Source organism: Suncus etruscus, chromosome 1 (assembly GCF_024139225.1).
Source record: "Suncus etruscus isolate mSunEtr1 chromosome 1, mSunEtr1.pri.cur, whole genome shotgun sequence".
In the NCBI taxonomy this organism is placed as follows: domain Eukaryota; kingdom Metazoa; phylum Chordata; class Mammalia; order Eulipotyphla; family Soricidae; genus Suncus; species Suncus etruscus.
Window position 1 is genome coordinate 22,340,155 of NC_064848.1, and position 12,952 is coordinate 22,353,106.

The window sequence follows — 12,952 nt, forward strand, 5'->3', positions numbered from 1 at the left end:
ATGGGTACTATCTATACTATCTTCTAAGAATTTCTACTAGCAAATCTAAACAAAAAGGGGAAAGCATAATACACCATAGAGAATATATAAGATAAAGAGATACACTTAAGAAGTGTACAAAAAGAGTAGACATATCCTCTAAGTCTGATGAGATAGTCTGAGAAGAGAAGATAAATTCCAATTCCAACTTCAGTATGCAATGCTGTCTTTTGGAGTCTGAAAAAATGGCTCACAGCATTCACAGATCAAGAAATGTCCTAGATATGAGGATCTCTTAAAAACCAAAACTAATTGCGAGTCTTTAGTTAAATGAAGTGGTACAAATTGACCACTGAGAGAACACATCTGAAACAGTGGGTGGTGTGTCTGCCTTCTTCTTTGAGGATGACTCGCAGTTCAAAGCTTTGTGAGTCCTACAGCAGCAGCAGCCAGAGTGATGACATAAAGCAGGAGACCTTCAAGCAGGATGAGGCACTGGAGAGGACCATGAGCAAATCACATGCCAGTGGCACTGCCTGACCCCCATTCTCCATGCAATGGGATGTCCACAGCAAGTGCTGATTTATTATTGATTTATATTGATCCTTCAAACTTACACAGGAGCAACACATAAGTACCAGTGCAACCACAGTGGTGGTATCTTCTTCCCAGGAAAAAGAAATGGCCATATACACGAAGTAAGGCCTAAATACAATATAAACAGACATTTCATATAGTACAGATGAACGTTAAACATAGAGGTGGCCACCACAGCCATACTCACATGTAGACGGACCAAGGATCAATCTATAGAAAATATTAACCCAGGTAGAATGGGTCAAAGTCTTTCAAAACATAAAGCCAGCATGTCAAATAAAAATGTTTTCTAGGGCCGGGCAGTGGCGCTAGAGGTAAGGTGCCTGCCTTGCCTGCGCTAGCCTTGGACGGACCACAGTTCGATCCCCCGGCATCCCATATGGTCCCCCAAGCCAGGAGCAACTTCTGAGTGCATAGCACATATACTAAAATTGGAACAATACAGAGAAGATTATCATGGCCCCTGTGCAAGGATGACATGAAAATTCGGGAAGTGTTCCATATTAAAAAAAAAAGAAAAGACTAGAATACTAAGTGGTATGGTGATAAGCATTGTAAACAAAGTCTATGGCATTTCGATGCCTTATCCAAGGATCTGCGTGGAGAGAGACATTAGAAGATAAAGGCAGGTAAAATCAAATGGAAAATGAATATTTGAAATATTTGTTAAGACATCATGATGAGGGGCCGGGCGGTGGCGCTAAAGGTAAGGTGCCTGCCTTGCCTGCGCTAACCTTGGACGGACCGCGGTTCGATCCCCCGGTGTCCCATATGGTCCCCCAAGCCAGGAGCAACTTCTGAGCACATAGCCAGGAGTAACCCCTGAGCGTTACTGGGTGTGGCCCAAAAACCAAAAAAAAAAAAAAAAAAAAAAAAAAAAAAAAAAAAAAAAGACATCATGATGAGCACTGTAGTTGGAGTCCAAAGGAAATATTACTGTAATGTAAAAATTAGGGTATCCAAACTATATCTCTACTGATCACCGTTAACAAAAGCATTAAGGATTATTATAAACATAATAGAATCAAATTAAGACACTGAGACATTCTAATAATGAGCACTATAGTGGAGTTCGCATCCTGCAGCTTTTTCTGTTGGTAAAAACATTAGATCATTATTATAGACATTTCTAAAGAGAATTCAATCATCTGCTAATTTAAACACCTATATTTATTGCAGCAAGTTTCTTTGAAGTATAAAAAAAGAATATAAGCTGCTGAAGATTTCACAGATGCATTAGCTATTTCTGAAATTGCTTGATCATCAAATTTAAACCAAGGTTTTCTTGCCGTATTTTTTTTTTTCTTGCCGTATTTTTACAATAGACTGTGTAACAACCCTTTTCCATTTCACTATAATGGTTCAAAACAGAGAATAATTGTTATTCTTCATGGTTTTTTTAGAGTCCATAGTATACTGTGATAGATCAAGGAAAGTCAATGTAGGTCTGTAGTTTTTTTCATTTTCCTGCCATCATAGAATAAGTGATTCAAATCTATTAATAGCACAGGTGGTAGTTTCTAAATTTCTGTCCATTTAAAGAAATTCTGCTGTGTGTCACAGTGACTGCAAAAAACTTTATTATTGTCTTTTAATTCTTCTTTAAAAAATACTATAAGGCAATCTTGCAACCTGCATTTATCTGTAGATGTCAAACACAAGGATAAATGAGTAAAGATCACTGGTGTCTGAGATTCTTGGTGGCAGAGGAGGCATTGAATTGTAGATTTAAGTTGGCCTTGGAAAAGTGTAGCAATAATAGACTCATTAAACTGCTTGTGTCCCTGTAAAGCTTGTTTTACAGCTTTTGAGTCAACGAGATGATTTCTTTTCTCCTCTACATGTCTTTTCTGCATATCAGCTTTGTTCAAGTCCTGATGAAGACCCTCCATCAAGAATAGAAGTGGCTCATGAGGATCCTGTTAACTAGCTCCTGAAAACTGATTATTTGTCTTTCCAGTGGTCATCTTTTGGACTGATATACCTGTGCTGTCCTGCCCATGAGTATTTTATAATTTTACCACTTCTGCCATCTTGTCTTTATATCCTAACAGATTTGACCTATTAATGTCCTTCTTTTTATAGTTCTAGTAAAATTAATCAGTCAAAATGGGAATATTATAGAGGCATTGTAGCACTGAGTTCATGTAACAAGTGTTTCCTAAATTATGAAGTCTGTTGAGAGCAGGACCAGTTCCCTCATTTTCAGCATCAAGATTCTGAAACTGGTCATTTCCACTCCCTATAGTCTCTTCTTCATTGTGTGGTATCAGCTTACTGTCCGGGTTACCCATTGAGGTCACAGTTTGTTTCTTGTGAACATTTTTTAAAAAAATCTTTATTGGTTCTGAGGGAAAGTTTACACTCTTATCATGCATGTCTGAGTTTTTCATTTGCTTCGGATAAGGCAATAGTGAGACCCAAAGTTCCACTGGCATGGTTCCCTTTTGTAGAAACATAAGCATATCCTTTTCTCGATTGAGGAGATACAAGAGTGGGCTTTTATGTGAGTGATGCATATTGGCTCAGAACGTTTTTCGTTTTTTTTTTTTTTGGGGGGGGGGGGTCACACCCGGCAGTGCTCAGGGGTTATTTCTGGCTCCAGGCTCAGAAATTGCTCCTGGCAGGCACAGGGGACCATATGGGGCGCCGGGATTCGACCGATGACCTCCTGCATGAAAGGCAAACGCCTTACCTCCATGCTATTCTCTCGGCCCCTCAGAACGTTTTTCATAAGGGCTTGTTAATTGCTGCAGCAATTTTTGAATAACCTGGTTATGAGCCTTTAAAGAGGACTGGAAACAATCTTACTATGTAAGCTGAATTGCTTACTACAAGAGATAATAAGTAATTTAAAGAAGCAAGTTCCTCTTGTTGAGCAGACTCTTTTTTTTTTTTTTTTTTTTTTTTTTTTTGTTTTTTGGGCCACACCAGGTAACGCTCAGGGGTTTCTCCTGGCTATGCGCTCAGAAGTCGCTCCTGGCTTGGGGGACCATATGGGACGCCGGGGGGATCGAACGGCAGTCTGTCCAAGGCTAGCACAGGCAAGGCAGGCACCTTACCTCTAGCGCCACCACCCGGCCCCAGTTTAGTATGTACTATTGTGGTTAGAGAAGAGCCAGTAATACGCCTTTTCCTGATGACAACCCGTCAATGTAAAACATGGAGGCAGCAGGTATAGGGGAAGAGTAGATAATAGAAGAGATCTCAAAATGTGTCCTCTTTGTTTTGGTTTTTGGGTCACACCTGGTGGTGCTCAGGGGTTTGTCCTGGCTCTGTGCTTAGGAGTCACTCACTGGCCGACTCGGGGACCATATGGGATGCTGCGATTCAACCCTGGCGTCTGTCCATGTAATGGCCACATGCAAGGCAAATGCCTTACCACTGTGCTATTTGCTCTGGCCCCCAAAATATGGCCTCTTACAGACGATACCAGGCCTTTTCCAGCAGAATAATGAGAGGAAAACTTCTCTGAAAAGCAGATAGGGCTCATAGAAGGGGCTCACTGAGAGGTAATATAATTTCTATTTCTTTTTATGGAATTGGCTAGCCACTATTATTTCAAGAATCATATCTATTAACAAGGACACTTCGTTTTGCGCCTTGCTTTGGTGATAAGAGCAGAGATAGATTCCAACTAGAGAACACATGTGTGAGGTTTCTTGTTGTGTAAGTAAATCCTTTCTAGAGTCCCCAGACAGCTGAGCAATAACACCTTAGTGGAATTTTGATTGCAAAAATAAAAAGCCACGCTTCTCTCCAGTTATGAACCTGGAAAAATAGGACTTTTGGAGCTGAGCCATAAAAAAATCTAATTTTGGTTGGGCCTTTTGTGTTAAACACCTTGGGATATTTAAATCAGGATTTACCTCTAAGAAATAACTAAATTGCTCCTTCACTATCCCTTTATCTTCTGTCTGTATTTCTACTTTCCCTGATCTCTGAGGGCTGTTTGCGGAACTCCCTCTAGGTCCCCAACGTGCAGAAACTCATAGGCACTTGGCACTTTGGCACATACGGAGATTAGCTCTGAAGCACTGCCAGGTTCTGCTGGAATTTGCCTGATGCCCACTCTTCCAGGAAAAATTTTCCAGCAGATCTTAGAGGTCAGACAAAACAAGTCTATAATGTCTATAATCTCCTTCCCTCCAGTCCTGGAATCCAGTGACCAAGCCTGACTTGTCTGTCTTGTAAGGTAGGGGGTGAGAGGGAATCTCTGTCCCTCCAGCTGCTTCTCTGGGAACTGCAGGGAGGGCAAGGACCCATCAGAACCCAGGAAGCATGCAAGTGGGTGGCAAAGGTACTGAAGTTATAATAGCATAGCCAGAGACCCCAGGTCACCTCATGCCTACTCAGTCTCCACTAATGAGGATTTTCACGTTTCCTGGTTGCAGAATGTTTAAGTTTTAGTGAACACAAACAAACATGGCTAAATAAAAGTGGAATTGCACAGAAACCTTTTCTCTCCTAGACCAGTTCTATCCACTGCAAGAACCATTTTATGATTATCTTGGGTTCCAGAAGCCAACCCAAATGGTTGTCTGCTTGGCATGCAGGAAGCTGGTGTGTCATTGGCAGAAGTGAGCCCTCCTCTCCATCCCAGCCCAGAACAGGAACAGGGTGTCTCTCTCTCCCTCCCTCTTTCTCTCTCTCTCTCTCTACACACGCACACACAGAGTGAGAGAGAGAGGTATACTTCTTGTATTTAAGAACAGTCTTCTCAATCAAAGCAGAGAGAGCTGAAAAGATAGCCTCTGGGCTAGTCCATGTTGTATGCAGAACTAGATTCCAAATCTTATGAGTGATACAGAGCATTGATCTTACTCTCAAGAGTAGGTCTTGAGCACTAATACATGTGACCCCAAAACAAATAAAGAATACATGCAAGTCCAGCAGATCAGAGCAACAACTCTTGGGTTGAAAAGAGAAAGGCACTCGCACCTGCTCGTTTACCCCAACATGCACACACAGAGGCACACTTTCACACACATACATGCATGCATACACACACCATCCCTTAAGTATGCATCCCGGGACTCTAGGTGAAAATGGCAGTGCTTAGCAAAGGCCACTGTGGAGGGTATGGGAACAGACACACACCTGCATTGTAAACATCTGGTTTTTTTCCCTATGCTTCTCCCACACTCAAACTCCTGTTATATCACCATCTAGAGTAAGAGAGGAAATAAAGAATAAGGTTTCCCTGATCAGAAAAAAACAGGAATAACTCATGTGTGTAACAGCTTAGAAAAAGTCTAGAAACAAAGAGCCAGTTAGATTAGCAGTCACAGACACCTTTGCCAGTTAACTAGATATGTTCCTACCTAGCCAGTCACAGTGCCAATAGGGCAGAAAAAGCAATGATGATAAGAAGAAGGGGTTGTGCTGGGGATGGGGGGGAAACCAATTCCTTTCAGAAAAATCAGGACAGAGATCTGCTGCAGTATACCTCTTGAGGGTTCCAAAGGCCGACTTGGGGGTACCCCCAAACAAGCTGAGAAGAAGGGATGGCAAAGGCATTGAAGGAATGCAGTAAGAGTGGGTGGGAGTAGTGTCAGATTGCTCTCTTCACGGTCCTTTTCTTCTTCCAAACACTCCAGTTCACAAACACTCCTCAACTGCCTCTGCTAACTGGTCACAGACCAGCTCTGAGGACAGGGGAGAAAGCTGACAGCCTGAGCCCATGCTTTGCATATTGGGAACATAGGTTGATTCACCAATGGCCCACTCCTGAACTCAGGATTAACGCCCTCCTCGCCAGCACAGAGCCAAAAAACAACTCCAGGGAAATGCTTGTATGAACCAAAAAGCAAAACAGAAAAAAGAAAGGAAGCAGCTCTTTAGCCTGAATTCTGTTGTGCTGGCTTACAAGATGCTGAGGGCAGAAATTGGCTCCTTAGACTGGGACTGGTTCTGGCTAGTTGTGCAGATTGGGGATAAAGCTACTGCCACCTAGATCTAACAGCACCTATAATGCTACAATCACCTCAATACACCTTTATTCTTTGCAAATCGAGAGGGAAAACACAGCCCAGAAAATGGAAGACAGTAACTTCCCACTATATGGGAAAGGAAATGAAGGCACTGGGTTGCATCCATCCAAACACAACTTTTCCACTGACCTCCATCCTCAGATCAGCTACACTTCTGCCCTCCTTATAGCACAGCAGACAAGGTATTTATTTGCCTTGAATACGGCCAACCTGAGTTTGATCTCCAATACCCTATATGATTTCCCAAGCCTGCCAGGAATTATACCTAAACAGAGCCAGGAGTGCCTCTGAGCATCAGTGGGTGAGGCCCCCACCAAAAAAATAATAATAATAAAAGAAGAAGTCGAAGCATTTGCTTTGCATGCCGACAATGGCTCAAATCCCAGCATTACATAAAGTTCCCTAAGTACCTCCAGGTGTTTACCCTAAGCACGGAGCCAGGCAGTCTCTGAACACTGGAAGGTATGGCTCTGTACCAAAACCAAACCAGGACCAAAGAAAAACAATAATGAGCCAGGTTTATTGTACAAGTTGCATACACCCAACTCGGGTTTGAATCCCCAGCACCACATATGGTGCCCCAGAACCACTAAGGGACACTCCTGAGTACTAGGTCAGTACTTTTGGGACTAGGTCCTGAGCATCAATAGATGTGGTCCAACCAAACCACCCTTCACCCCCTCCCCCCGCAAGTGTTCAGTCCAGGAGATCTGTGGCCTGCTGTCTGACCAGAGACCCTGACATACCAGAAAAAAGAGGGACGGCTTTCCTGTGCAGTGCCTTATTCTTAGCTTGGACTGTCTCATTAGGAGTCAAGTTTGCAGTGTGGGGAGAGATGAAGTAGAATGTCAGGTTATTGTTCACTTTGAAAACCAAAAAAGTCAAATCTGTCTCATCCTTGAATATCATCAGAGTTTTCTGGAAACGTGGGCACCAGAGAGAAATGAACCTGGCTTTCTCTTATTATTTGTTCCATAGCAAGCAAGGTCACCAGCTGACCCCTGAACATTACTTTCTCCCTCAGTCTCACATGCCTGCACAAGTCAAGTCTCCAACCCTAGCACATCTAATTCTATGTTTGATTCCAGAAGCCACTGCCCTGGCATATGGGACAAAATCCCACAAAGTAACCATTATTCTGAGAAGAGGTTGAAATTCTCTCAGCCTCAGTTTCTTCTCTAGTAAGATGAAGTTAATTCTTGACTGTATAAAACTTTGCTAGGTCCAGACATGATGGAAAAAAAGAAAATGCTTTAAAAAAAAAAACTGCAGAAGGCCACATGAACAATGAAATTGTACACATCTGCTCCCTAGGCTTTGTAGATACACAGTAGACAAAAAACTCAGGCCTCTGAATCAGGTATCATTCATTAGAGGTTTGAGGTTTTTACAGAGAATCCTCTGAAATGCAATCAGTCACAGAGGATATATATGTGCATGTGGTGTGTGTTTGTGGTGTGTGCGTGCATATGTGTGTTGTTGTCTTTGGAGTCTTTGGATAGGGGTAGGTTACAAGTGGGATATGACCACTTTTTTATATGTATACAGGAATGCAACCAATTTTTGTATATTCACTTTGTAGCCAGCCACTCTTCTGTATTGGTTTATATTTTGTATTTATTATTCTTTTTTAATAAAATTTTTATTTAAGCACCATGATTATAAACATGTTAGAAGTTAGATTTCAGTCATAAAAACTACACCCTCTTCACAAGTGCAACCTTCCCTCCATCAATGCCACTCATCTCCATTTCTCCTAACCCCAGTCTGTCTTCAAGACAGGCATTCTATTTCTCTCACTCACTACCGTTGGCATGATATTTGTTAGTGTAGTTACTTCTCTAACTGCACTTACCACTCTTTGTGGTAAGCTTCATATAATGGGCCAGTCCTTCCAGCCCTCATCTCTATTGTCTCTGGATATTATTACCATACTGTCTTATATTTTTCTTAAATCCCACAGATGAGTGAGACTATTCTATGTCTACCTCTCTCCCTCTGACTCATTTTACTCAGCATAGTAGTTTCTATGTCTATCCATGTATAGGAAAATTTCATGACTTCCTTTTTTTTTTTTTGGTTTTTGGGCCACACACCCGTCAGTGCTCAGGGGTGACTCCTGGCTGTCTGCTCAGAAATAGCTCCTGGCAGGCACGAGGGACCATATGGGACACCGGGATTTGAAACAACCACCTTTGGTCCTGGATCGGCTGCTTGCAAGACAAACGCCATTGTGCTATCTCTCCGGGCCCCATGACTTCCTTTTTCCTGACAACTGCATAGTATTCTATTGTGTATATGTGTCACAGTATCTTTAGCCACTCATCTGCTGTTGGACATCTAGGTTGTTTCCAGATTCTGGCTACTATAGAGCTGCAATGAATATAGGCATGCAGAGAGCATTTTTGTATTGTGTTTTTATGTTCCTGGGTATATCCCTAGAAATGGTATTGCTGTATCATATGGGAGCTCAGTTTCTAGTTTTTGGAGGAATTTCCATATTGTTTTCCATAAAGGCTGAACTAGACAGCATTCCCACCAGCAGTGAACGAGTTTCCTTCTCCTCACATCCTTGCCAGCACTAATTGTTCTTGTTCTTTGTGATATGTGCCAGTTTCTGTGGTGTGAGATGGTACCTCATTGTTGTTTTGATTTGCATCTCCCTGATGATTAGAGATCTGGAGCATTATTTATGTGCCTTTTGGCCATTTGTATTTCTTCTTTGAGGAAGTGTCTGTTCATTTCTTTCCATTTTTTGATGGGGTTATGTTTTTTTTTTCTTATTAAGTTCTGTCAGTACCTTGTATATCTTAGCTATTAGCCCCTTATCTGATGGGTTTTGGGTGAATAGTTTCTTTCACAATGTAGGTGGTCTATTATATTGTTTATTTAGGATCCTTTTTGTGAACTCTTCAGGGTCTTCAAAGCCTATCATCTACAAATATAGTTTGACTTTCTCCTTTCCAATTTGGATCCCTTTGGTTTCCTTCTCTTGCCTGATTGCTGCTGTTATGACTTCTAATACTACGTTGAAGAAGAATGGAGACAATGAGCATCTTTGCCTTTTGCCTGAGACTTCCTTGGGAATGCTTTCAGTTTTTCACTATTAAGAATCATATTGGCTATCAACTTTTTATAGATAGATGCTACAATCTTGAGGAAGATTACTATTTTGATGTGGGTTTTAATCATGAATGTGTGTTGGATCTTTCTCTGCATTGATTGATATTATAATATAATTTTTCTTCCCTTTATTGATGTGGAGTAGGGAGTTAATTGATTTGCATATATTGAACCATTTCTGCATCCCTGGGGTGAAACCCACTGAATTATGATTTACAATTTTTTGATGTGATGTTGAATTCAGTTTGTTATAATTTTTGTTTTGTTTTGTTTTGTTTGGGAGCCACACCCTGTGATGCTCAGAGGTTACTCCTGGCTATGCACTCAGAAACAGCTCCTGGCTTGGGGGACCATATGGGATGCTGGGGTTTCAAACCGCAGTCTGTCCTAGGTCAGCCACATACAAGGCAAATGCCTTACCACTGTGCTACCACTTCGGCCCCTCGGTTTGCAATTATTTTATTGTGAGGATTTTTACATCAGTGTTCACCAAGGAGATTGATGACCAAATTCTTTATCCACTCCCCCAAAAAGAAATTAATAGAAGTGGGACCCAGGCTTAAAGGCTGAGGGGTTGGGAGGGGAAGGAGATTCCTTGGATAGAAGGGTGGGCATGCCCCTTTTTGGGAGGAAGACAGATCATTCCTGCCTGTCTTCCTTGTTTTCCTTCTAGGCCAAGTCTGATGAGGGTCATCTCATAAGACCAGCATCAGAGAACAGAACAATGAACAGAATACATGTTTAGCAAGTAAGAAGATTGGGCCCGGAGAGATAGCACAGTGGCATTTGCCTTGCAAGCAGCCGATCCAGGACCAAAGGTGGTTGGTTCGAATCCCGGTGTCCCATATGGCCCCCCGTGCCTGCCAGGAGCTATTTCTGAGCAGACAGCCAGGAGTAACCCCTGAGCACTGACGGGTGTGTGGCCCAAAAACCAAAAAAAAAAAAGAAGACTATACTTGAGTCCCCAAACTGCATGGTCCTTCAAGCACTTCTGGGTGTGGTCCCAGAGCACTAACTGGGAGTAATCCTTAAGTAGCATTTGGTATACCACCCAAAAAAAAGAGATAAAAGGGGGAAAGGAGAAAAGTACAAAGAAGAGAAAGGAGAAGATGAAAAAAGGAGGTATTAAGGAATGAGGAAGATTTTTTTAAAGGAGATTAAGAAAGGAGGAGGAGGAGGAGAGAGAAGAGAGAGTAGGAATAAGATAAAAACAGATGAAGAAGGAGGAAGAGGAGGAGGACATAAAACCTCCAAAGGGTGTGAAATTAATGTGTCTAGAGCCTTTTGTAGCCTAGGCCCCTGCCTCAGTACAAACTAAACAGGCCTGAGGAGTACAGAGTGAAGTACCAGGGGTGTCTTCTGCTTCTTTCCTGATTCATGGTGGGGCTCAACAACAAGGCTGAATCTGTCAAGTTATGGAAAAAATATATATCTCCCCTTGAGTTTTAGTTTCTCCATTTCAAATGAGATGGCAGAGCTGATGCAATTAACATCCTCATCTGGGAGAGGCCAGCACACAAGGTAATTAAAGTTGTAAAGCCTAGGCCAGCAGATCTAAGTGCTCAATTCCATGGCCCTGGAGGAGGTCAAGGGAAATGCTGGTTCTAAGGAATAGAGCTTGGAAATAATGCCCCTATTTATTTCTGTCCTATGGAATTCTATGGTTCAACTGGAGCCAGGAATAATGTTGGGTGGGAGTGCAGTGCTAGTCCAGTGGTTAGCACCTGCCTTACAGGTCTGAGGCCATGAGTTCTATCCCCAGAGCACCACCCCACATGCCAGAAGTGGTTCAGATAGCACTGTCATTTATGACTTCCAGAGCCACAAAAGAGTAGCCTTTGCTAGTGGGTACTACCACCAAGTATAATCATAGTCATTGCTAGCAACAAGAAAATTGGAAGAAAAGGAAAAGAAAGGCATGGCAGGATGGTTTGGGATCAACAGGACCATATGGATCAACAGGGGATCACCAGGGGATCAGGCCACCTAGGATACTGAATGAGTTTGGAATTGGGTTATGTAGACTGCTTGCAATTTCTCAGGGTAAATTCATCCCCTTGTTGAGTTGGATTACTGCTGTGCCTCTCAATTTCCCCATTTAAAATAAAGTTTTTGAATCTCCCAAATAGTATGTAAATTCTTGCCTCTCAAAGAGACAGAGCTTAGTTCCTCTCTCCTTGAGTGCGGGAAATCAGGGCTAATGAGCATTAGAGAAAGGGGAAGAGGCACTGCAGAGAAATCTGTTAATGCCAGTCAACATCATTCCTGATCAGGCTGAGGTCAAGTATAAATTCCCCAGGATCAGAGAAAATAAAAAAAAAAAAAATACTGAGAGCCCACATACAGAAACTGAAGAAATGAAACAGATAGTGGAATGCTATGCACTGTCTGAGATAGATTCCTGGGATTGAAAAGAACATTTATGGAAAGTCAATTCTTGAAGTCCAGTTAATAGTGACTTACTAATGTGTGTATCTTAGTTTTGAAAAATGTATTGTGGGAGCACAAAATGCTATTAACACGAACTGAAACTGGGTGAGAAGCAAATAGGAACCTTCTGTACTACTCTTTTCAATGTCTCCATAAACCTGAAATTATTTCAGAGCAAAATGTTAAAAAAAAAAAAAGATAGGTGATTTTTTTTATCTTCCAGTTATTATGAAGATTAAATGAGCTAGTGTGACATAGAAGAGTAATGCCCCAAAGATTCTCAGTGACATTTATTACTACTATCATTATTACAGTGCCTTTGTGCCAACCTAGCAAACAGTCCTAATCTTGCCTTTTTTTTTTTTTCTTTTTTTGGTTTTTGGGCCACACCCGGCGGTGCTCAGGGGTTACTCCTTACTCCTGGCTGTCTGCTCAGAAATAGCTCCTGGCAGGCACGAGGGACCATATGGGACACTGGGATTCGAACCAACCACCTTTGGTCCTGGATCGGCTGCTTGCAAGGCAAAGGCCGCTGTGCTATCTCTCCGGGCCCCCTAATCTTGCCTTTATAATTTACACCTACTGATTTAGGAATACTTGTGACATTGAGGTGGAAACACAGGCCCATAACTAAGCGTTGTCAACTGAATGCAAGGCCACACAGTTCTGCAAAAGTTTTGTTAAATCTCATTAAAAACAAATCCTTTACTTCAACAATTATCATCTCATCATCTTTTCCCTTTTGCATTCCTTCCTGCTCCACTGGATTACTCTGAATCAAAATATTATTCACTAAGTGAATAATGTATTTCTAAAAGGCAACACCTTTT

At 41.9% G+C, this 12,952-nt stretch overlaps 1 protein-coding gene and 1 pseudogene across 1 annotated transcript in view; one reads left to right on the top strand and one right to left on the bottom strand.

The window, feature by feature from the left end:
* DAPK2 (death associated protein kinase 2) overlaps nt 1-12,952 on the bottom strand; it is a 124,477-nt gene that overhangs the window by 74,296 nt on the left and 37,229 nt on the right. The window lies entirely within an intron of this gene.
* On the top strand, nt 986-1,084 carry LOC126027651 (uncharacterized; annotated as a pseudogene).